This window comes from Elaeis guineensis, chromosome 5, assembly GCF_000442705.2.
Source record: "Elaeis guineensis isolate ETL-2024a chromosome 5, EG11, whole genome shotgun sequence".
NCBI lineage: Eukaryota > Viridiplantae > Streptophyta > Magnoliopsida > Arecales > Arecaceae > Elaeis > Elaeis guineensis.
The window spans coordinates 19259558-19284251 of NC_025997.2; positions in this window are offsets into that span (position 1 = coordinate 19259558).

Consider the following 24694-nt stretch of genomic DNA (forward strand, 5'->3'; position numbering starts at 1 on the left):
AAATTAAAGCACTGCCTTCTCTATGGATTCGATCCGACTTGTTACTTTTTATATATTTTTTTAATTTTTAAAAATTATATTTAATTTAATAATCATGATGTCCTAATGACAACATCGCGAGCTATCAAGTTTTGGCACCGTTGCCAGAGAGGACACCAATTTTAATGTTTAATTTTTTTGTGAATATAGCTTTCTAATTTTTTTAATTTTTTATCTTTTTACAGAAAAAAAAGAAGAAAAGAAGGGTGAAATGCTACAAGTTGGTGAGATCAATCCTAATCCTAAACTACTTTCTTTTTTAGTATTAATTACTATTTTTTTCAAATTAACATAAAAGTCACCCACATAAATCTAATAAAAATTACATGACAAGAGTAGAAACTTAATTGTTTAGAGATATTCATCATCTTAGATTTACTTTTGGTGATCGCTTGAGGCAAGATAAGCTTTCAAGTTTGATTAGTTTCATGCATCTAGTTTAGTTGCATAGAATCTCTTATTTGAACTTGATTGTGCAACTTCATTCTAAATTAACTTAAAGGCAACACCCATAACAAGATAAGGTGAGGATTTCATCATCCTTCTTTAACCATAAAACAACAAACCAGCATCCCGCTTAAACCCAAATCTAATTAAAATTAAGTAAACATTGGCTCCAAGGATCAATTGAGTTCAGTTTGAGTATTGTAGTAAAGTCAAGTATAAAGTAAGTTTGGACTCATCCCTAAAACTAGTGTCTAAGGCAAGAAATTAAAAAGACTAAGATTAAGTGAATTTGTGGTTATTTAATTAGTTCTGTTAGCTTATCTAACCAATCCAATTGATGTCTAAGGCAAGCAACGGAGGGATCCCCACGACCCCACCTTTTACCTGGCTAGTTGAAGAAAGTAAGAATAGACCCAACTTGCATCTAGGCTAAGTCACTTTATATCGAACTGTTAGGTCTAAAAAATTCATAGGTGTTAGGTTTCTTAGGTTTAATTGCTTGCTAACTTGATTGTAATTAACACTTAACCATAACTAATTCTTCTCATCTATCATCTCTAGGTCTAGGACTTTTTTAAGGTTCTTACCTTTAGAACTTTTCTCTTTTTTTTTCTTCTCTTTTCTTTCTCCCTCTTCTTAAAAAAAAAATCTGAAGCACACACATTAGGATTTGTATTGATACATGCACAGTAGGAGATCTCTTTATCCTGACCTAGTTAAATCCAATCCTGAAGTTGAATGGCTGATTCATATTAAACCTGAAAATCAAATGGCTAGAAATCCTAGAGAACCACTTAGGTAGATGAAGGAATATTTTATTTCCTCCACCTATAACCCATCGACTTGTATCCACTTACCTGATATTCCTGCAAGCCATTATCAAATCAAGTCAACCACAATCCAGATGCTTTTATCTTTCTATGGAAACACCAATGAAGATCCTTACATGCATTTAGATGAGTTTTTAGAAATCTATTCTATGGTAAAGATCCAAAATTTTACTAATGATGCACTTAGACTGATCCTATTCTCCTTCTCACTTAAGGACAAAGTCAAGTACTAGCTTAGTGCAATAGGGAGACCAATCTGAACTTGGACTAAAATACAGTATGAGTTTCTTAAGAAATTCTATCACATAGGTCAAACCAACACTATGAGATGAGCCATCACTGGATTTGCTCAGCTTTTAGAAAAATAAATTCATAAATCATGAGAAAGACTTAAGAAATTTTTTAGAAAATGCCCATACTATGGTCTATCTAAGTAGTAAATTGTTCAAGCTTTCTATGAAGATTTAGGTGACCAGTATAGACAGATAGTAGATGCATCTTATGGAGGTGCATTCATGAGTAAGAGTGAGGATGAAGTCTATATCTTGTTTAAAATCTTGAGTGAAAACTCGATCAACTATGCTTTATTATCTTCCTATGAAAGATGATCTCTCACCAAAAATAGATAAAAATTTTTTAGATCAAACAAACAGACTCTAGTTCTAAGGCTGATTTAAACCTAATAGCTCAAAAATTAGATAAAATCGATCTTTTTGCCCAAAAATTAGATCAATTTCTAACCTTAAGTCAACAATTTTCTATGCAATATATGCCACTTCTCAATTATCAGGAGATTTATTTTATCTGTGCTAGCCCAGCTCATCATGTGAGTGAATATCTCATGACTGCACAGTTTTTACCTTTCATTCAAGAACAAGTTCTAGCTGTTCAAGGTTACTCCAAGCCTATCAATGATCCATTCTCAAATATATATAATCCAAGTTGGAGGAACCATCCTAATTTTTCTTGGAGATCCCAACTGATTCAGACTCAGACCCAAATTTCTTCTGTACAAAATTTTCAAAATAAGCCCCAATACCAAAATTATACCTATAATAGAGGTCAGCCTAGTCAGCCTATTCAGTCATCATATCACAATCAGTCATCATACCCACCTCCTCAACAGATCAATCTAGCCGACGATAGATTTAATCAACTCCAATATTGATTATGACCTAACAGCAATCTATCGTCAGGTTAGAAGCACAAATAAGACAGTTAGCTATATCTATCATGAGGAGAGAACTACATCAATTGCAAGCCAATCGATACTAAATCTCAGGAATAACCCATCCACCCACCAACCACCTGGACCTAGTCATCAATCCAATATCCCACCTAAGAATTCTCAATTTGAGAATACCAATGCAATTACTGAACTTAGAAGTGGTAGAATTCTTAAGAATTCATACAAGATCAGGTAAGAAAGGTTAGTACTGATACTAGCCAAAATGAGAACATAAAAGTTAGTACTGAGACTGACCACATAGAAAAACTTGAGCCCAGAACTAGTACTGATGTTGGTTCCAATTTGAGTGAGAAAGATAAAGGAAAAAAGAGAGCAGATGAGTTATCCGAGTCATATAAACTTAAAGTACCCTTCCCTTCAGCCTTAAAAGCTAGTTCTTTTCGCAAAAAACAAGGAGCATGCAATGAGGAGTTAATAAAATTATTCAAATAAATTTATATTAATTTATCCCTCCTTGATGCGATTCAGTATGTTCCAGCTTATGCAAAATTTTTTAACGAGCTCTGCACATAAAAGTGAGCCGAGAACAATAGAGAGAATTATGCTATCTGAGGATGTAAGTACAGTTCTATTGAACCCATTATCTTAGAAAATGAAAGATCTTGATGCTTCTTTGATTTCATGTGTTATAGGAGGCATCATCTTTAATCGAGCTCTGTTAGATTTAGGAGCTAGTGTGAATCTACTTTCAATATCGATCGATAAAAAATTTAAGATTGAAGAACTGAAACCCACGTCAGTTATTCTATAATTAGCCGATAGATCAGTAAAAATACCACATCGTCTGATTGAGGATGTCTTAGTTAGAGTAAATCAATATTATTTTTTAATAAACTTCTTCATACTTGATATGGAACCATCTGAGAAGCTAAATCAGAATCCTATAATTTTAGGTTGTCCATTCCTAGCCACTGTCAATGCCAATATCAATTATAAAATAGGAGCTATGGATATTTCTTTTGAGGATCAAAAGGTGAGAATTAATATTTTTAATACCTTAAAGTACACTCAAAAGGAGAAAAACTGTTTGGTAGTTGAATTAATAGATGAAATAATTGAATCTGATTTCTCTTTAAAATTAATAAAAAATAATTTTTAGATGAGCCCATTAAAAAAACTCAAGTCCAGGAGGTGAATACCCTGCTTGATTCATCTTACCCACCTTACCCATAAGAATTTATCAATCCAATATTCGACACGGGATATGTGATGTAGAATCTACAATGGTCTGGATGAAATGATAAACTTAGCACTTTCTTAAAGCAACTTAGCTTCTGCTTTTTGATATCTTTTGCATTTTGTTAATTGAGTCTTGTTTAGTATCTTTTGTAGGGATTTGAAGACAATGTTGGCTAAGTTGGGGGAGAAATAATTTTGAAAAGATTTTTGGGTCAGGTGACTGTTGGATGTGTACCATAGAAGCTAATTTTGACTGACATATACTTTTCTTTAGGGCATGTTTTATACTTGTTCGACGGTCTTAATTATCAATCATGTTCATGTATGCATGATTTATCCTCAAAATTAACAAAGATGATTTTGTATATTCTCAAGATGTTGAAAATTTGAGACATACATTATTAGTGGTTAATTTCTAAATATTCCTGATCGAAGGATCATTATGGAGGACAGTAATCAATCCATTCGAGATTGATGTACGGATTACCTCCCTTTAGGGCAGATGGTCTCGAGTCTACGATGTAGAGATACTGGGGTAAGAGTGCAGGTGGTTGTTAGAGAACAACTTGCGTTGAGCATGATCAACATGAGAAATCACTTGGATGTCTACTCACTCGTAAGTGGTTTTCTCGATGCTGTAGTGGTATGACTGATCCTTTGACTTGCGGTGTGTTAGCTATTTGCAGTGAGGCTATATAGTTTGACTGCACGTTCTCTTAGTCCATAACCATATAAGTCCTTGCTGTGTATGTTGGCTATATAGATTTAGGTTCGCTGTTTGGAGTAGGATACACCTAGATGGAATCTATCAACTTTGATAGAAAAAGAAAAGTCCTATGTGATTCGTAAGATTGAGTTTAGAAAAATCTCTGGCTAGAGTAAGTATGAATACTAAAAAAGAATTTTCACGAGATTTACAAATGAACTCGAGTTGAGCCAATCTAGCATATGACTGACAATAGGGTTTGACGAGTTCTCCATGACCTCCATCCAGTCGGAACTCTTGATAGAGAGATTGTATCACACGATAACTGCATCTAGAGATTTACTTTTCTGTTCTGCTTGGTTGCCACTACATGTTACTAAACGTCACTGGTGGATCATGAGAACTCACTAAGAGTATTTTCGGATCAATGATCTTTATTGAGGTGAGCTGGAATCGTTTTAGCCCATCGAAAAGAGTTTCGATGATACTGTGATGGAGATCACGGTATGTCTCACTACCAGACAGAATAGAACTTGAGGGATCATATACAAAAGAAGCATGATTTGGATTTCAAGCCTGATTGATCAAACTTGACAGTCTTTTCAAATTGGGCTCGTTTCAGACTCAATTTGAACCCGATTGAGGCTCTATTTGAACCAGATGAACCATGACTCAGAGAGCGTAAGTTTTCTAGGAGTCTCTCTCCAAAAATTATACCATAAAGAGAAGTGAGGCATTATTTTTTTCATCCTTTTTTCTTCACGTGCGTGAAAGGAGAGGGGGTGCCAATAGTTGGCGCCCCGTCTTATCCGAAATTTTTTTTCATCCAGATTTTTTTCTATTTGAATTGATTCAAAATAAGATAGAAATCTCTTTGATTAGAGTATAGAAATATTTTTTTGTGTGACAAAAAAAATTAAAGAAAGTGGATGTGCGCTGGTTTTGTGCGTGAAAGATCTTCCTGATTTCTTTTTGGCACACCACTTATTTCATTCCTTTCTTACATGCCATATATTTCCTTTTTGATGAGATCTGATCTTTATCTCTAAAGGGATGTGAGGGATAAGGGTGGTGCAATAAAAAATTTGAGAAAAGGAGGAGATGGCATGCGCTAATAAGGAGGGTGTTTTCTTTCTTACTGCTAACATGGTTTTGCACCTTTCTTTCTTTCTTACACATCCCAATGCCCTCCTTTCTCCATCCTCTACACCAAGATCTGATGGAGATTAGATCTAAGAAGAGAAAAGAGTGAGAAAAAGAGAAGAAGAAGGATTCTTCTTCTCTTCATGATGATCTGATTCAGATCCCATCGGATCTGCACGAAAGAGTTCGCGCAGTGAACTGCTTCTTCAAGATCTGGAAGAAGAGATCAAGATCCAAGGATGAAGAGCGAGATCTGTAAGGTGCTAGCATACCGATAATCTTGGTGCTCTGATCAGACAGCTCCATGTGGATACCAATAGAGGTCGGACGTGTGCACGGCTACGATCAAAAATCAAGATATCCACAGGATCCGAAGTATGGAGATCTGATCTTTGTTTGTTTTTTCTAACGGTTCATTTTTCTATTTCAGATTTCAGATCATGATTATATGTTCATATCAAGATTCTTACTATGATTTTTAGATCTGATCTAGTACATGAATAAATTAAAATTATTTTAATTTATTATTTTTGCTGCGTAGATATCTAGAAAAAATTTTGAACTACATGTATGAAATCGTAGTGAATTTTCTAACAGTGGTATCAGAGCATAGGTTCTGATACGAACATAAAACCTCTTCAGATTTGATATCTAGTTTGTAAAAATCAGATCTGAAGGTTAATAAAATAATCACATCATTTTGAAATAAGATTGCCCTGGCATAACCTTTATTATGCTGAATGGTTGTCCTAGAATGATATAGAACATCGATTAAGGTTAGATCTAATTTTTGTACATGCTGTAATATGATTACAGGATTATTTTAGATCTAAAATTATTTCAGATTTGAAATAAATCATGAGTTATTCAAATCTGAAATTAATTTTAGATCTGAATATTTTAATTAGGATGTAATTTGGATCTAGTGTGTTTGCTGAAATTCTTTCTACATGCATAGATTCAATATTATTGTTCATATGTTTGATATGTGAAATATAATTAGATCTAATTTTTAATTGATTATATATATGATATGTTAGATTAAATTCTTAGTAGCTTAATAATTGAATTAGGATAGTCACCATAACCATTCGATCATAAGATGATGAAGGGATCAAAGTCTCTTTCTTGTCCATTCGATGGGTTCTCTCTTATGACGTGTAGGGATGTCGATTGTGATATTTCTTAAGTAGATGAACAGTGAATAAAAAATTATAATTATTATATTTTTTAATTTAAATCAGATAATACATATATTTTTATGTATTTTAGATCGTTAAAATATTATATTTGATATATTGTTTGACACATGATCTAAAATTTAATTTCTGCAAAACTCTAGATCCAAAATTCTAGGCTTTATTTGCATGAGAGCATGAAACTTGACTGATATGCCTGTGGAGTTGACTCGATTTTCAATTGGGTCGACTCAAGTGCTTGGTGGGTTGACCCATTTTTGTTGGAGTCGACTCAAGACCCTGGTAGGTCAGCTCATTTGCTGATGGGCTGACTCAATTATGCAGGTTAGGTCTATAGGTTTATATTTGTCTCAGTGTGTGCTAACTCACTGTGATAAGTCAATTCGTGTACTAGGATGAATCGACTCGATTCTATAAATAGTGATATTGTATAAGATACAACACAAATATTTAGATTAGAAAATATTTCGAGATCTAAATTCAAATTTATGTATATAATGCACTTAATTAAGAATTAAGATTTAAAATTATAAGATCTAAAATTATGAATTTAATATCTAAATTTCAATGCATAAAATATGAGCTTCAGATATGGGTTGAACAAATTATGTTTAGAGACTAAACTACAATTAGGGTCATTGATTAGATCAGATTTGAATCCGTTTTCGATTTTGAGCAATTGACCGAACCTAATCAAGAGTTAATTGGGATTAGGTCAAAGAGGCTCAAAATTGAATTTAGTTGTAGTTAGTCAAATTGACTCACATGTGATGTGAATTGATTAAGTCAAGATCGAATTTGGCTCAGCAGTTCGAGTCTGGATCTATAGGTTAACCTAATTAATTCTAATCAATTAATTTGATGTCTAAGGCAAGTATTAGATGGTGGTTATTTAATTAGTTCCGTTGTCTGACCTAACCAATTCATTGATGTCTAAGAAAAGCAACGGTGGGAACCCCACTCATCTTTACTTACCTGACCATCTTGAGAGATTATATTTTGTATTAGGTTACTTATTGACCCGAGTTCACCCATGCCGACTAGGTTGGTCAGATATGAAATATGCTGATCTAAATCATACTAGTCACTACATCAAATGTATGTGACTAATTAGAAGAGACCTTAATCCAAATCTTCTCACTGAATATTGTCTACTGATCTTCTACTGTTGTACAGGTGCTGGTGCCTTTTTTGGTGTTGATCATTCTCGACTGGTTATAGTGGTTCGATTACTTCGAAAAGACAACCACTCTATTGACATCAGATGTCTTGAGATAAAGATGAGGTTGGGCCCATTAACTATTAGGTGAGGGACCCAATGACGGCTTTGCTATCACTGGTGAATGGTAGGTCGGACTTAACTAAGGAATGTACCAATAACTGTTAGGTGAGGCCACAGAACTTAGAGATCAAATCGCTGCAATATACTTAGAGAAGTATCTGGATAAAAAGTTATCTACACATTGATATACGTGTCATCAATAACTGTTAGTTGAGGTACTGTACATCGATGGGACCGCAGCACCCACTAGAACCTATTATCGTGTTAGGATTTTCGTTTCTTTATCCGAGGAGTATGAGAGACTCAAAAAATTAGTAGGAGTCTTTTGTTTGTTTTTAAAGTTTCTAGAACAAACTATTACAAGAACAATCATCTAATTAAATCTTTACTCTTTGTGATTAATTTTTTCAGCTTCCAACACTCTAGCTCGAATCCTAGATATCTACCACTTAATCAAAATTAATTACATATTCTGACTCAAAAATCTAAGAATAGTTCTTAGCTTTAAAAATTAAGCCATGTTCTTGACCAGATTAACCTAATGTTATCAGCTTATCCAATTCATAGTCAACGAGCTATACTTGACAAATGGTTGGACGTTGACAATTAGGTTAAGTGCTATAAATTGGACTTCATAGTTGATAAAATTTAATGGATGCATAAGGATATGTAGACTGCCAATGACATGCTGATTCATTTGTAATAGTTATGAGATGATCAGAGTCACATAGTGCATGAGATGCATAATGGACAGTTTGTCCATGATCGATGATCAAGGACATTGAAGAGCTTGAAAAGCTCCATATAACCATACATAAGAAATTGCTAATGAATTTGATCCTATAATTTCTGATTCATATGGATAGTTTATGAAACTATTATATGAATAAATATTATAGCACCTTAACTAAATTAATTGATATGCTGGTAACTAAGGGATCTTGAAAAGTTCAGAGATACATATCTGAAAAACCTAAAATAAATATTAACATACCTTCAGAAGGTATGTCGAATTACTCAAAATTGATCTTACAATTTTTTCTTTTTCATCAGATTCTAGTACATATTACGCACTTTAATATAAGATCTAAGGAAGGAAGAGGACTAAGGGAAGGTGAAGTGACTCTTTTGAGTTGGCAATTGTGCAAAAGTTACACTGAGGCTGTGAGCACCTAATCTCGGTGATTACCATTTTGATTTAATTTTTGTCATTTGCATGGTGTGATGCATTTGTAAAAAAGGACTAGGACCACTGAGATACTTGTCCTAGTACACATATGATGTGTATGGCCCATTTGATGAGCCAGACTAGGAGGTTATCACTATTTCATTATCCTTACTGATGATCAGTCATGGTATAGGTATGTATTTGAGATACAAATCTGAAAAACTTTAAATGGTTCAAAGAATTTAGATATGAAGTAGAAAAGATAAATAAAAAAATCTCTAAAGGTACTTCGATCGGATCGAGGATGCAATATCAAATAGAGAATTTATTGATTATCTAAAAAGAATGGCATAGTTTCATGATGAAATTTTCTTTGTACACCTCAGCTCAATGGTGTATATGTGAGGAGCAATGGCACTATATGAGATATGGTCCGGTCCATCATGAATATCACTAATTTAATTATTATTTCTTTAGAAGCAAAATTTAATTTTTAAAATTTAAATTAAGTTTTCTCTAAAGTTGGTTTCACCGCACCATATGAGATATGATATGGTGGACAAGTTAAAGGATAGGTCTGTGAGAACTCGTTTATAGGGTATCCTAAAAGGTGTTTGAGATATCACTTTCTTTTCTCAATGGTTCACAATGTGATTGTGAGCAGTCATACTATTTTCTTGAAAACAGTGGGAGGATAAAATCAAAGAAAAATCTCTTAAGAATAATGAGTCACAGGACCTGTACAACCTATGTAAGATGAGTCACTATATGTAGTACCTCCTCTACCTTGTAGATCTTGTAGGAACTCCTATCCTTTAGAAAGGTACTTGGTATTCTTACAAAGGATTCAAAGAAAGTGTTTCTCAAAAGAGATTGAAAACATAGGGATGATCTTAAAACCTACAACGACATGATATGAGAAATCATGTAGTTACATGGAGTCAGTGGGAGGGTCCCATGATGACATTGGTTATGATGTGGTTACATATAGAATTTTCTTTTCAAAGATCTAGGTCAAATATTCTGAAAATAAAAGATCTATAGAAATAGATCCTAAAAAGATATTTGATTTTCACAGATAAGTATATAGAAGAGGTGCTAAAGAGTTTAGCATTGAAATCTTCAAAAGGGATCCGTTATCTTCTTGGGCATAGGTGTATGCCATGCTATGTACTCGACTTGCTATATCTTGTTGTGAAAATTACGAGCAGATATTAGTTGAATCCAGGCTGGGAGTATTGGATTGCTGTGAAAATATCCCTCAGTACTTGAGAAGCACTAAAGAATTATTCCTCATCTTTGAAGAAAAGATAGAGCTAAGAGTGGGAGGATACATTGATGCTGATAGTAGAATGTCTACATCAGCATATGTTCTTGAGTTATATTAGTTTGATTTATTGGAAGAGTTTTAAATAATCGATCAGTGGAAGCTGAATATGCTATAAATGTGCAAGATGCATTTTGATTCTCATGATAGTTGTAGACTTAGATGTAATACCATTGGATGCTATGACATTGTGCTGCAAAGATAATAGTCCATAGCCCTCGCTAAGAAGTCAAGATCTCACCAGAAGTCCATGCACATAGAATAGATATCTGCGATTACCTCAGGTAGAAATATATGGAGGTGAAGAGAGTAGACTCTACATGATAATGGTAGGCCCAAGCACTTAGCCAGCTAAATACCAAAATCTATCTTCAGAAGATGGCGCTCAGGTATATGGCAGATTAACTTTAGTGCAAGTGGGAGTTTATTGGATGTGTGCCATAGAAGACAATTTTGGCTAATACATACTTTTCTCTAGGACATATTTTATACTTGTTGGGCAGTCTTAATTACTAATTATATTTATGTATCCATGATTTGTCCTAAAAACTAACAAAGATGATTTTATATATTCTCAAGGTGTTAAAAATTTGAGACATACATCATTAGTGGTTAATTTTTAAATACTTTTGATCGAAAGATCATCACGGAGGACAGTGATCAATCTATTCGAGATCAATACATGGATCACCTCCTTTTAGGATAGATGAGTCTCGAGTCTGCAGTGTAAAGACACTGGGGTGAGAGTGCAGATGGTTGTTAGAGAACAACTTGCACTGAGTGTGACCAACACGAGAAACCACTTGGATGTCTACTCACTCATCAGTGATTTTTTTGATACTGCAGTGGTGTGATTGATCCTTTGACCTGCGGTATGTTGACTATTTATAGCGAGACTATATAGTTTGACTGCACGTTCCCTTGGTCCCTAACCATATGGGTCCTTGCTGTGTATATTAGCTATGTAGGTTCAGGTTCACTGTTTGGAGTAGGATACACCTAGATGGAATCTATCAATCTTGATAGAAAAGGAAAAGTCCTATGCGATTCGTAACACTGAGTTCAGAAAAATCTCTGACCAGAATAAGTGTGAATACTGAAAAAGAGTTTCCATGAGATTCATAAATAAACTCGAGTCGAGCCAATCTAGCATATGATTGACGATGGGGTTTGACGAGTTCTCCATGACTTCCGTCCCGTCGGAACTCTCGATAGAGAGATTGTATCACATGATAATTGCACCTAGGAGTTTACTTTTTTGTTCTGCTGGATTACCACTACATGTTACTAGATGTCACTGGTGGATCGTGAGAACTCACTAAGATCATTTTCAGATCAACGATCTTTGTTGAGGTGAGTTGGAATCATTTTAGTCCATCGAAAAGAGTTTCGATGATAATGTGATGGAGATCATGGTATGTCTCACTATCAGATAGAATAGAACCTGAGGGATCACACATAAAAGGAGAATGATTTGATCAATGGCTTGGATCATATTCAAATTATCAATTGGATTGATAGTTTCAATTATAGAAACTATTAATTTATAAGCATTACAGTCTCGGTAGCTGCTAATTGTTAGCACAGGGACTTAATTATAAGTGTTGTAATTTTTTTTGGAGCTGATTAAATTATGAATTAAGTTTTAATTAATTTAAATTAAATTTAATTTAATTAGATTTAATTTAATTTAATATTAATTAGATTTAATTATTTAAATTAGATTTAGATTTCAAGCCTGATTGGATCAGACTTGATAGTCTTTTCGAATTCTGCTCGTTTCAGACTCAATTTGAACCCGATTGAGGCTCTATTTGAACCAGATGAATCATGACTCAGAGAGCCCAAGTTTTTTAAAATTTTCTCATCAAAAATTATACTAAAAAAGAAGTAGGATATTATTTTTCTCATCCTTCTTTTTTCACGCATGTGAAAGGAGAGGGGGCGCCAATAGTTGGCGCCCCATCTTATCTAGAATTCTTTTTCATTTAATTTTTTTTTATTTAAATTTGATTCAAAATAAGATAAAAATCTCTTTTATTGGGGTATGAAAGTATTTTTTTGTGTGACAAAAAAGATTGGAGAAAGTGGATGTGCACTGGATTTGTGCGTGAAAGATCTTCCTGATTTCTTTTTGGTGCACCACTTATTTCATTCCTCTCTTACACACCATATATTCTCTTTTTTGATGAGATCTAATCTTTATCTCTAATGGGACATGAAGGATAAGGGTGGTGCGACAAAAAATTTGAGAAAAGCAAGAGATGGCATGCGCTAATAAGGAGGGTGTTTTTTTTCTTATCGCTAACATGGTTTTGCACCTTTCTTTTTTTCTTACACATCCCAACACCCTCCTTCCTCCATCCTCCACACCAAGATCTGATGGAGATCAGATCTAAGAAGAGACAAGAGAGAGAAAAAGAGAAGAAAAGGGTTCTTCTTCTCTTCAAGATGATCTGGTTCAAATCCCGTCGGATCTGCACGAAAGAGTTCACATAGCGATCTGCTTCTTCAGGATCTAGAAGAAGAGATCAAGATTTAAGGATGAGGAGTGAGATCTGTAAGGTGCTAGCACACCGATAATCTTGATGCTCCAATCAAACAGCTCTATATGGATACCAACAGAGGTCGGACGCATGCGCAGCTACAATCATAACTCGGGATATCCATAGGATCTAAGGTATAGAGATCTGATCTCTGTTTGTTTTTTCTAGATCATAGTTACATGTTCGTATCAAGATCCTTACTATAATTTTTAGATCTGATCTGGTCTATGAATAAATTAAAATTATTTTTATTTATTTATTTTTACTGCGTACATGTCTAGAAAAAATTTTGAACTATACGTACGAAACTGTAGTGAGTTTTCTAACAGTGACATCTCTCATTTTCTTTCTCTTTGTATGCACCTTTTATTTTTCTACTCTATTGAAAATAATATCAATTTAGTTAGAGAGAGAATAAAAAATAAAAATAAAAATAAAAGAATATTCTAAATAAATTTTTTAAGTCCTCAAATAAGTTAGTATTTAGCATTTAAGTACCTGATTATACTTAAGAATCGAGTTAAACCAAGTAATTTTTTTTAAACAAAAGTAAATTAATGCACAGATTAGAGAGTTTGTGAGATATCGAGGAATCAAGTATTAAGAAAAATCAATAAAGAGTTAAGTTTAGAACTTAAACATTTTTTCTTGAGTATTTCTAAATTTTTCTACCAACATCAAAGAAGAGTTTACTTTCTACGGACTTATGTAGTGTAACTATACATTTCTTCATATATAAAAAAAAAAGAGAGAAAAAAGATTTTCAAGTACTTCATGCTGAGTAATTAGGCCTCTTTGCCTAAGCAAGCAATGAGTTTTGCGTCAAAAAGTATGAAAGACAAAGAAGCTCTATTGTGAAGCTAGTTTTAACTCGTAGCCTATTTGATTCAAGTAAGTAAGTTCGAGGGATATTCTAAACTTAGTGCCCTAAAGCCATCTAGTTCGAGAGTCATTGATCAAAAACTCGCTATATGGATCGGACAGAAAGCTTAAGAGATTAGGACACTCAATAGTGGTACAATATTAAAAAAATATAAAAAAAAATAATAATAAATGAAGGACAGAAGTAACAATATACTTGTCCATATGAAGGTTAATGATTTAGAGATAAAAGTCGGGATAATTTAGAAAAAATTCAAAAAAAATTTAGTGTTCTTAGCTTAACTCTCACATTGAGTAGTATTAATACCCTAATGACATACCTTACTCGCACTTTATTGAACATCAATGGTTCTTTTTAAAATTGCTTGGTGAAATTCAAAACTCTAAGTTAAATGGTACTTAACTTTAGATTTTTTTTTTTACTCGAGGATGAGCAAAGTTCAAGTTGGAGGATATGATGAGTACTGAAAATATATCAATAAAAGTATTAATTTATACAATAATTCTTTAAAAATTGATGATTTTATTTATCTTTTATAGAAAATACAATTGACAATAAAAAGAATCCGATTTGTAGGTTAAAATAAAAAAAATTTAGAGCAAATAGAACTTAAAATAGATCCAGAATCAAGACCCAAAGACAAGCGAAAAATGGACTCCAATTGGGCTCAAAATCAATTCAAACTAGCTCGAACCTAACCCAATTAAACCGCTCGATGCACGATGGATCGACCGACTGATTCATGGAATCAGGAGTGTGGTCCACAACACAGTACCTCCAGTCCACGTCGTGGCTCATAGGGCAGGCAGCTGAGTTTTGCATGATCGAACAGCTAGGATTGATTTTTATACACGATCAGACGATCCAGAATGTGCTATCCCATATCAAGCGATGGTGGCCCACAGTATTTGCACAATCGAATGGTCTGAAGTAATCCTGAGCGAGATTGGATGGCTGGTATTCATTGCCGGCTGAGAACTAAACCATAGAAGCTAATTTTGCACCATCTAATGGTCTAGAATCAATCTCAGGCCCGATCCAATGGTTCGTGCTCGATCCAAATTTGAATAGGAGATCAAATGCACGATCCAACAGCCCAAATCAAATCTAGCGATCGATCCAATGGCTGACAATGATCCCGATTGTAATAAAGCCTGATGAAAGGATTTTTGATGAAATCTGGGTGGTTCAAAGCAGATCTAATGATCAAAAATATTATACACAGGTTGGACATATTTTGAGAGATTTTAGGACTCTGTTTTCTACTAGAAAAAGATAAAAAATTTACTTATAAATAAGGAGTTCTGAGAACAAAAGAAAAGGTAAAAAAATTAAAAAAAAATTAAAAATAAAAAAAAAAGAGAAGTGTAGGGACCCAAGAAGAAGAAGGAGACAAGTCAATTCGCTCCATAAAGTACAAAGGAAGAAGGAGAGATCATCAACTATCTTTCCGACGAAGCTGCATCGATCAACTTCAGATCTTTGTTATAATTTTATTTTAGTTTATTATTTTTTTAAATTTTTTATAATTAAATTTTAATTTTAATTAATATAAAATTTATTTTTTTATATTTTAAATTTTTATTATTTATTATAAGTAGATGCTAAGATCTAGTTAGTAGATCTTAGTACCAATTTATTTTTATATATTTTAAATTTTTTTATTTATTTTTATTGCTAATAGAAGCTAGGATCTAAATAATAGATCTTAGTACCAAATTTATTTTTTATACTTTTAATTTTTATTTTCTGACTTAAATTACTTTCTTCAAAATTTTATTTTTTTAATAAAAATTAAAGTTATCAAATCAAAGCACTGTCTTCTTTATGGATTCGATCTGACTCGCTACTTTCTATATATTTTTTTTAATTTTTAAAAATTGAATTTAATTTGATAATCACGATGTCCTAACGACAACATCGCGAGCTATTAAGGCCGGTACATAGTTAGATAGGTCAAATTATGATTTATTAGGTCATTAGGATCTTCAAATCGGAGGTTGTTAGTCATGGTAGTGGCCACATTTTAACAAAGATTCTTGATGGTAGTCCACATGGCTGAATAGATTGGTAACTTGAGATCGGCACACAGTCGAGATCTTGATTTGAATGTTTTCTCATCGATGTCGAATGCAGGAGGTCATCCTATGTGGTCGGAAAGGTCCCGACCATGAGGTCGGATGGAAGTTGACGAGATTATTTCCTTCTAGCTCTCCCTATGGCGGTCTTGGTGAGTTATCGACCGTAGTCATAGACTACATGTAGATGTCCTCGTTAGGTGGCTAGAAATAAAGTCTGATGAATTTGCCCACTCCGTTATCAGGATATCTGGATGATGCTCATCATTTGGAGCCCTCCTCGGTATCACAATCAATTCGAAAGAGCATATCTAATAATGAGTCCCGAGGAAAGTAGCCGAAGTAGTATGACCCTATAACACTTATCTCCTATTGGGAATAGTGTCCCAAAGCCAATCGTCAGCCTATTGATGGTTGTGCTCTTTCTTGTATTAGTATATAAATTATAAATAAATAAAAATTATTTTGATATTTTTCATCATAAATTATTTCATCTTCTAATGAACTCCTGTGTTGTGGTGAAGTCCTTAGGACTATTTAGACTCGACAAAGGAGGATTTATCGTTTAGTCCTTAAACCTGTTCGCAACCAAATGATACGTTGTTACCAAGAACAACAATGTTTATCAAGCATAGATCGTTGTGTACCATATGAGTTGGTTGTCCTCTTAACCAAGGAGTGTGGAGACACTGGTATGGCATACAAGTGAGATGTAAGGGTACATCTGCACTATACATGACCTACTCTGGAGCTATTTCTGCTGTCAAGATTTGCTCTGATGGGATATGGGTATAAATGTCCCTCCGATCTGAGACCGCCATGGTGACTTGCAAGCAACTCACTGCACTTAGGCACTGGACTACTTGAATTTCTAATTCAGTGACAGAAGGCTGCTGGGTGTAGTCAAGTACTTGACTTGTCGGTGCGTGTGTCAAGATGGGATTGACCACTCCAGTTCAGGAGCTATGTACAGTCATATTTCAATTTAGCAAAATTTTGGCCAGGATAGTCCTAGTGAGGAGTCATAGTATTGTTTGAGTTGAGCATGATTCGGATGATTTAACCAAGATTGACAGTTTAACCCTGAGTCATCCTAAACACAGGGGTCAAAAGGGATGAATTATACAGTAACCATATTCATGTAGGTTCTGAGTATTGTGATTGTAACTATTCGACCTATCCGAACGTCGTGTACCATTGCTAGATGGTCACTTTGATTAGTACAAAAATTGGTTCCTGTGCTACCGGCTTAGGTTCGAACCTGCGGGGTCACACACATTAGAGGTTCCTATCTGATCTGATGGCTGATGAAGAGTCCTAATGCTTGTGGACTATGAGTCCTACATGTCTAGGACTCTGTGATCGAGAATCAAGATTCTCTGATCATGAGTTCCACACATTTTGGGTACCGGGGTCAAGAGTCTCACTAGTTTGGGACTCTTCGATCAAGGTTTCATATCGATGGACTTTGATATCCGATTGCCCATTGGATTTAGACTCAGTATTTATGAGAGATATAATTAGTAATTTGATCATTAATTAACTCAATTTGATTGAGTAATTATTTTTGGATCAAGTCCAATTGAATTGGATTCAGTTGGGTTTGACCCGATTAGGTTAAGTGTTGACCTAATCGTCGAAATGGTTTGGTCCCTGATTTGATCAGGGGTTGGGCTTAGTCAATTCTTGATTTGATTAAAATTTTATTGAGCCTAATTAAGCCTAATTAAGTTGGATTTAATTTAGTCTAATTGTGCTTAACCTATTTTGATTAGGTTGGTTTCAATTATGAGCAAACCACCTTTTGAATTCAACTCCCTGCGCCACCTCACTTCTCTGCGCCCATTTGAATTCACGAGAAGCAACTTCTCATGAATTTTCTCCCACGCAAAGGCCTTCCCATGCCCCACATTTGTGCGCCATATGGGTGGATAAAGATGGTTGGTTGGCCATTCAAAATCAAAAGAAAGTTTGAATATGAATGAGCAACCAATCCATGCGCCACCTAGCCTTATCCATGCGCCATTTATTTTACATGAGAAAGAGTTTCTCATGTAAATTCTCCATGCACAAGAGAAGCCATGCCTCCTCTCTTCTCACGCATAGAGTGGATAGGAATGAGTTGGTTGGCATTTGAATTCAAATTCAATTTGAATTCAAATGAGCAACCACTTATCTTTATCCTCTCACACGGTAAAAATGCTACAAAGATGCGGTCTTGCATCGTTTTAAAAAGGAGATAAGAGAGGGTGTGCGCACAGAGCATCAGAGAAAAAAAGAGTGGCATGAGAGAGGTTTCTTGCATGAGAAAAGAAAAGAAAAGAAGAGAAAAGGAGAGAGAAGTGGGTGCAAGCTTTTCTTGTGTACCCTAGGGTTTTGGCTTAGGGTTCGAAAAGTGAGAACGTGAGCTACGAGTGTCGTGAGCCCACCAAACTTTAGGAAGAGTATCATCAACCTCTCTATCATCTTTGTTGATGATCCGGAGCATCCGAGGAGTTGGCAGACATCGATCGAAGAAGTTCGATCAACATCAGCCATCAAAAAGATGCAGTCATGAACTAGCATTCGTGAGGAGCTGATCAGATTGGAAGCTTCGTGTGGATGATCCACAGAGGTCAGACACACTGTGTGGCTGTATTGTAATGATCAGACCCTCTCGACAGGGATCAGATTGCGGCGATCAACTACCCATATAAAGGTAATGTGTTCTGAACACATAACAGTAAATTATTTACTGTAGAGAATTCGAAATTCAAATTTAAATATATGCTGTATATATCATATTTAGATCTTTGTGTAAGATTAATACATGTTAATTAATTAGATTAATTAATAAATTTTGCTGTAAAATTATAATTTTAAAAAAAATTTAAAATTACCATTTTACCTGTTATGTAATTAGCAATAGGATTGCTATTTATGAAATGTGCTGATCTATTTGTGAAATGAGTCAACATATTTGATGAACAGAAAATAAAACCTTTCAAATTTAAAAATTATTTTTGAAATGCCAAACCCTGACCCATCAGCCCAAATACTTAATTAAAAGAATTAAGTATTGTCAAGTTGGTCTAGAATTGTGAATTAAGACCTAAGACAATTGCATAAACTTGTGGATCAATGGGTTAGATGGATTAGATCCATAATTGGGTTAGACCTAAGGTTAGCTTAAAGAAATGGACTAAATTAGAGTAATTGATCAAATCTAATCAAAAGTTGAATTAGATTAGGTCAAGGACACTCTAAACTCAACTCCAATAGTTGTAGTTGAATGGATCCATGTCTTTAACTAGACCAAGATGGACTTAATTCATGGCTATGCGGTGGAACCCTATTTACTAAGTTGATCAAATTAAAACTAATGAACCGGTTGGTGTCTGAGGTAAGTTCGGCAGTTTGACCAGTGGTTCTTAAGTGGGAGCTACTCGCATTGATTCGATCTCTGACAAGTTAATGATATATCCCCACCACTGATCTCACTTACCTGGCCAACCTGGTGAGTTAGGTTTTGATTAGATCACTTGGTGATTAGGGCTCACCCATGTCATTAGGTAAATCAGTGTGACTGATTTAGGTGCTCCTAATGCCAGCTTTAATTAAATCTCTTTTAATCTGACTTGGTGAAGTCAGTGGGAGGATTGAAATTGGCTGGTTAATTTCTTCTCTTCTATCCTTTAATAAAAATCTTCTAAAATTATTAGATCCCTAAAATGATTAAGTTATAGTGATAACTAAGTCATAGCCTCCCATTAAGTGAGTGATAATGAGTCCATTAGTTTAATAATCAGTGGAAGCCCAAAGGCCTGGTGCTTATTGACTAATGGAATTATCATTCATAGTATGATAATTTGGTTGAGTCTTTCTAATGGTGGTCAGGTTGGTCGGTCAAAGTCGGACCTGATCATTTATTGGTCTGATTCACCAAATCAAGTCATGTTAATGGTTGGACCTAACCAGATCTTTTCAGTAGAGGCCAAAGCCTACTGATTAGGTTTTGGGGTAAAATTTATTACTAGAAGTTGTTTAAAGAAATAACTGGTTATGAACCTACCCATAGATGTACATGGGTTGACCAACCAAAGTTGGGCTCGTGTGTGGTCTATGTGGATTCTAGTACCCACTAAAGAATTAAAGTAATTTCTCGAATTGGAGGTTGAGGCTACCAGTTCGTAAAAATACTGGGAGAAACTTTAGACTGAAGTCTAAGTCTTTAGTATTAATAATTTATATACTAATAGAGGTCTGATTTTTCTTTATGCAGCTATGGCCACTACCCTGTCGTTCCGATCATTATTAGATAATTACAAGCTCATGGGACCTAATTTCGATAGCTGGTATCGAAAATTAAAAATCATCCTTAAGCATGAGCGGATCCTTTATGTAGTAACGGATCTGGCACCCGAGGAGCCAGCCCCGAATGCTAGAGGGACGGTCCGAGATACTTACCAGAAGTGGCTCAACGATCGCACTACCATTCGATGCATAATGCTGGCGGTAATGAATGATGAGTTCAACTGCAGGTTCGAGAATGTCCAGCCCTCAGGAGATGCTTCAAATGTTGAACGACTTCTTTGGCACGCCTGACAACGTTAAAAGGCACAAAATTAGTTGTGCCATTTTCAATGCTCGAATGAGAGATGGGGCCTCAGTCATCGATCATGTACTATACATGATCGAAATGATTGAGCGCCTAAGTAAACTGGGCTTTCCCTTGCACGAGCAGCTCGGTAAGGATGCGATCCTTAATTCTTTGCCCAAGTCCTTCCTCCCCTTCCTTACTCATTTTTGAATGACAAAGCCTGCAGTGAACTACCACGGCTTGTTGGGGTTGCTACAGAACTTTGAGAAGGACCACCAGCTCTAAAAGGAGTCGGTGAATGTTGTGGGAGGGTCTTCTTCTGGTCGTCAACCCTTTAAGAAAGGGAAGAAGAACAAGAAGAAGAAGAATAAGAAGGTGTAGTCGCATGCTGGAACGTCTGCATAGGGTCAGACCAAGAAGTGCAAGCCCGACCAGAACCAGGCGGAGTGCTTCTTTTGCAAGAAGCAGGAGCACTAGAAGAGAAACTATCCTCTATACATTGCCTCCCTGGACCCGAACAGGCCGAAGAAGAAGCAAGGTAATTATATGATAACACCTTGCAACTTTTTCATTTGTGATACTACTGCCTGGGTATTGGATACCGGAAGCCCTTATCATATTTGCAATTCAATGCAGGGTCTGCAGGTCAGTAGGAGATTTGATGACGGTGAGAGGTTCCTGAACGTTGGAGATGGAAGCAAAGTTTCAGTTCTAGCTTTAGAAATCATGAACCTTGTAATCAATTCTTGTAATGTAATTCTGAGTGAATGTCATTATTGTCCAAGTTTTTTATTAAATATTATTTCTGTAGGCCTTTTGACCATGTACGGTTATGAATTTTTAATAAAAAAAATATTTGCAATATCATTTTGAATGGTATTACAATATTTGTTGAACAAATAAATAATGAAATTTACATACTATCACAGCCTGTTAATGTGATTCAAACCTTTGGTAAACATCCTAGAATAGATAATGTGTCAGAAGTCTACCTTTGGCATTTAGGCTAGGTCATATCAATAAGAACAGGATAAACAGGTTGGCTCAAGAAGGAATTCTTGAAGTTGGTGATTGTGAATCACTTCCAACCTGTGAGTCCTGTCTTCTTGAAAAAATGACCAAGTCACTTTTTACTGAAAAATGTGAGAGAGCCAGTGAACTCTTGGGTCTGGTACATTCTGATGTATGTGGATCCATGAGCTCAAGTGCAAGAGGTAGATATTTCTACTTCATAACCTTCACAGATGACCTATCGAGGTATAGGTATGTCTACTTAATGAAGCATAAGTCGGAGTCATTTGAAATGTTCAAACTATTCCGAAATGAGGTAGAAAAATAAACTGGGAAGTGTATTAAAACTCTTCGATCTGATCGAGGAGGTGAATACCTTTCTAATGATTTTCTGATATATCTTGGAGAGAATGGGATTCTCTCTCAGTGGACTCCTCCTAGAACACCACAGCATAATGATGTGTCTGAAAGGAAAAATCAGATCTTGTTGGACATGGTTCGATCCATGATGGGGTTTGCTGGTCTGCCGATCTTCCTCTGGAGATATACGCTCGAATCGGCTTGTTACCTTCTAAATAGAGTTTCGAGTAAGTCTGTAACCAAAATACCATATGAGATATGGATAGGACGTAAGCCAGTTCTCTCGCACCTTAGGATTTGGGGGTGTCCGGCTTATGTTAAATGTTTAATTATGAACAAGCTTGGACCTAGGTCTAACAAGTGTAATTTCATAGGGTACCCAAAAGAGATCAAAGGCTATTATTTCTACCTAGCTGATGAGCAAAAGATGTTTGTCAGCCTTAAGGCAATCTTTTTGGAAAAGAAGTTCCTTGGTGAAGGGACTGTTGCCTCTAAGGTCGAATTTGAGAAAGTTCAGCAGGTGAAAAAACCGACACAAGTTGCTAAACCTGAACCGGATTTGGTTAGATCAGATCCAGAGCCCATTGTTCCTGCACCCTTAAGGCGGTCTGGTAGAGTACCATGTCAATCGGACAGATATTATAGTTTCTTGATCCGGGACGACAATCTTGTCGAACTTGATGAAAATGATTCTTGATCTGGGACGACAATCTTGTTTAACTTGATGAAAACGATGAGGATCCGATCACCTAGCAGAGACCTAACTCTGAGAAATGGCTAGAGGCTATGAAATCTGAAATGGAGTCCATGAAGGTCAACGATGTGTGGACATTGATTGATCTATCCGAAGGAGTAAAATCCACAGGGTGTCAGTGGGTCTTCAAGAGAAAGAGGGGCGCAGACGGAAAGGTGGAGACCTATAAAGCCCATCTAGTTGCCAAGGGATATCGTCAACGTTATGGTATAGACTATGATGAGATATTTTCTCCTGTGGCAATGCTCAAATCCATTCGGATTATGCTTGCGATAGCTACCCATCTGGACTATGAAATCTGACAGATGGATGTGAAGATAGCTTTCCTAAATGGAGAGCTGGATGAAGAGGTGTATATGATACAACTTGAAGGGTTCACATCCACAGAAGAGTCTAAGGTGTGCAGGCTACAGAGGTCAATTTATGGACTTAAGCAGGCATCCCGGAGTTGGGACATACGTTTTGATAAGACGATCAAGACATATGGCTTCATTAAGAATGGAGAAGAGTCCTGCATTTATAAGTGGGCTAATGGTCCAGTAGTGGTATTTCTTGTATTGTATGTGGATGACATTCTCTTAATCGGGAATGATGTTCCTGCATTACAGGGAATAAAGATTTAACTATCGTCATAATTCTCCATGAAGGATCTGGGAGAAGCTTCCTACATCCTAAGGATGAGGATCTATAGGAATAGATCTAAAATGTTGCTTGGCTTATCCCAGTCCACGTATATTGATACTATGTTGAAAAGATTCAGCATGGAGAATTCCAAGAAAAGCTATCTACCGATAGGCCATGAAATTTCTCTCTTGAAGAGGGATTGTCCGACAACACCTCAAGAGAGAGAGCGTATGGATAGAATTCCATATACTTTGGCAGTAGGATCTATCATGTACGCTATGACATGTACACGACCAGATGTGGCATACTCACTAGGGGTAGTGAGTAGATACCAATCTGATCTAGGAGAGAATCACTGGAAGGTTGTTAAAATCATTCTGAAGTATTTAAGAAATACTAAGGACCAGTGGCTTGTTTATGGTGAATCGGACTTGAGACTTATAGGGTTTATAGACTCTAGTTTCCAGTCTGATCATGATGACAGCAAGAGTGTGTCGGGATTTATTTTTACCCTTAATGGTGGGGCAGTCTGCTGGAAAAGTTTCAAGCAGCACACTGTGGCTGATTCAGTTTGCGAGGTGGAGTATGTCGCTGCATCAGATGCTACCAAAGAAGCGGTGTGGCTGAAAAAATTTATCACCGAGCTTGGAGTAGCACCCTCCCTTGTTGGTCCAGTTCTGCTCTACTGTGACAGCTCTGGAGCCATTGCTCAGGTGAAGAAATCAAAGGCACACCAGCGGACGAAGCATATTCTGCGTCGCTACCATCTCATTCGAGAAATCATGGATCGAGGTGACGTTGACCTTCAAAAGATCGACGGAAAGGAGAACCTGACCGACCCATTCACTAAAGCCATTACGATGAAGGAGTTCGATGACTTCAAGTCGAAGATGGGTATTAGATACTGCACCAATTGGCTTTAGGCCAAGTGGGAGATTGTTGGGAATAGTATCCCAAAGCCAATTGTCAGCCTGTTGATAGTTATACTTTTTCTTATATTAGTATATAAATTATAAATAAATAAAAGTTATTTTGATATTTTTCATCACAAATTGTTTAATCTTCTAATGAACTCCTGTGTTGTGGTGAAGTTTTTAGGACTATTTAGATTCAACAAAAGAGGATTTATCGTTTAGTCCTTAAATCTGTTCGCGACCAAATGACATGTTGTTACCAAGGACAACAACGTTTATCAAGCATAGGTCGTTGTGTACCATATAGGTTGGTTGTCCTTTTAACCAAGGAGTGTGGAGACACTGGTATGGCATACAGGTGAGATGTAAGGGTACA